This window comes from Boleophthalmus pectinirostris, unplaced genomic scaffold, assembly GCF_026225935.1.
Source record: "Boleophthalmus pectinirostris isolate CB_2022bp ecotype Guang Dong unplaced genomic scaffold, ASM2622593v1 HiC_scaffold_6, whole genome shotgun sequence".
NCBI classification, from domain to species: domain Eukaryota; kingdom Metazoa; phylum Chordata; class Actinopteri; order Gobiiformes; family Gobiidae; genus Boleophthalmus; species Boleophthalmus pectinirostris.
In genome coordinates, this window is record NW_026571447.1 from 33,454,353 (window position 1) to 33,456,646 (window position 2,294).

Here is a 2,294-nt window from a genome sequence, read left to right on the forward strand (position 1 = left end):
TGTGTTATTGCAATATCCAACACAGTAATCAAATGTGACTGCCAAAGCTGAGAAATGAGAGGTCCACACGTTTCTTGCAACGGACGTTGCTGCCGCTGCCCCACAAAACGCCACAGCCAAAAACCTCGTCCTTCTCCTTCTCAATCTCCTCCTTAAAACAAGTAAGTTGTTCATGTTCTGGCTCCAGTACAAGAGAAACTTTAAAATCTCCAGGTGCTCAATGCTCACGTCCATGTTTGGACAACTTCTGTAAACACAGAGCACGCTCGCTGTGGTTGACGTCATCGTGTCTCCAGTGCACATGCAGGACACTTTTGGGCTGTTTAATGTTCACACAGGGGACCACATACAAGTCACATTTAATTGGAAATGTGAACGACTATGCAAAAACATCGGATTTCACAAAAAAATCAGAATTGAACATTAAGCCCTGCAGTCTGAATGTAGCCTTTGATAAATGGTGCACTTCTGTTAAGGTTTCTGATTTCAGTGCACTCCATGAGCTCATTTTGTTGGAGGACTTTAAGCAGTGTTTGCCTGAATGTGTTGTTTTGTTTTAAGTGAGAAAATGATCCAAACCCTTTCTGACGCTGCCATGTTAGCAGATGAGTTTGTATTGTTTCACAAAAGCAACTTCCCTGTGAATCCATTCATTCATTCATTTTTACGCTGCAGAGATGGACTGTGCATGGGAGTTGACCATCAAAATGTAGCCATACCAGCTTGTCAAAGCCTGATCCCGTCAGATCTCAGAAGCTCAGCAGGCTGGGCCTGAGTAGTACTTGGATGGGAGACCTCTAGGAAGTCCAGGTGCCACAGTGGGGCACCAGTGGCAAAAAAAAAAAAACTGCCATTGTGTCCTTAGGCAAGACACTTCACCCACATTGCCTAGTATGAAAGTGGTGTGTGTGAGTGATGGTGGTGGTCAGAGGGACTGATGGCGCAGATTGGCAGCCTCACTTCTGTCAATCTGCCCCAGGGCAGCTGTGGCTACAATAGTAGTTTACCACCAGTGAGTGTGGAGTGAATGAGTAATGAACTGTAAAGTGCTTTGGGTATCTTGAAAGGTGCTATATAAATGCAATCAATCAATCAATCAATCAATCAAAATCCAAAATGTATTTGCAACCTTGATTCTTGTTACTTGATTGTGTCTGTGCCTCCTAACAAAAGCTGTAGCAGCTCAGAGCAGCTCCCTCCTGCTTTCACCACTGTTCTAAACATGGCTCTACATTTCATGAGACACTTGTAGCTCCTGGTTAAAATGTGTTAATCACACTCCAGTCTCTTTTGTTAGGTGTGTGTGTGTGTGTGTGTGTGTGTGTGTGTGTGTGTGTGTGTGTGTGTGTGTGTGTGTGTGTGTGTGTGTGTGTGTATGTGTGTGTGTGTGTGTGTGTGTGTGTGTGTGTGTGTCTGTGTGTAGGGTGTGTGTGTGTGTGTGTGTGTGTGTGTGTGTCTGTGTGTAGGGGTGTGTGTGTGTGTGTGTGTATGTATGTGTGTGTGTAGGGGTGTGTGTGTGTGTGTATGTATGTGTGTGTGTGTGTGTGTGTGTGTATGTCTGTGTGTAGGGGTGTGTGTATGTGTGTGTTGTGGGACACACTGAGCCATATTTGATCCACAGAGCAGCCCACAGCTTGTAAGTGATGCATAAAACAGCCACTATTCTCTGCTGGGTCATTTTTGACCCATAACACCACAAATGTCACTTTTTTTTTTGAGACCTTTACAATTTACTAAAATGGTGAACATTTATTTTGTTGCGTTAAAATAGTTGTGTCTGAGGAGTAGATGAAGCCTCGTTCCAGTACAAAAAACCAAATGGTAGTTTTTACATATCTAAACTTGAAAACGGGTCAATTTTGGGTTAATTAAGGGTTAATTAGTATTACCATTTATATTTGTACTCTTTGTTATTATATTATATTGTGATGTGTGAAGAATCCCTCAGTCGTCCAGGTAGAATCCAGGTCGAAGAGAAAATTCAGTTTGTCGACTATAAACGTCTTCAACCTATCTAACTTTTGTCCAGTCGACAAACAAAATTTTCTCCTCGACATTATATTGTGATGTGTGAGCTCCTGTGTCCAAATAATTTCCCTTGTACCAACTGCATCTTGGGTTTGACACATATATAGAGTGGGTTACTTGCAGATTGCCTGTTACATCAATTATGACAACTGCAGTTCACTTGCAGTCAGTGTACACCAGGCGTTCGATTGTCAGGTTTGTTCAAATTTACAAAATATATCTGATACCTGATCCAAGACAAACAATCTTTAACTCATGGTAGAGTG

The 2,294-nt window shown here is 42.4% G+C and overlaps 1 pseudogene; it reads left to right on the forward strand.

Annotated features, from left to right (window-relative positions):
• Positions 1 to 705: 705 nt before the first annotated feature.
• On the forward strand, positions 706 to 822 carry LOC129411937 (5S ribosomal RNA; annotated as a pseudogene).
• Positions 823 to 2,294: the final 1,472 nt, after the last annotated feature.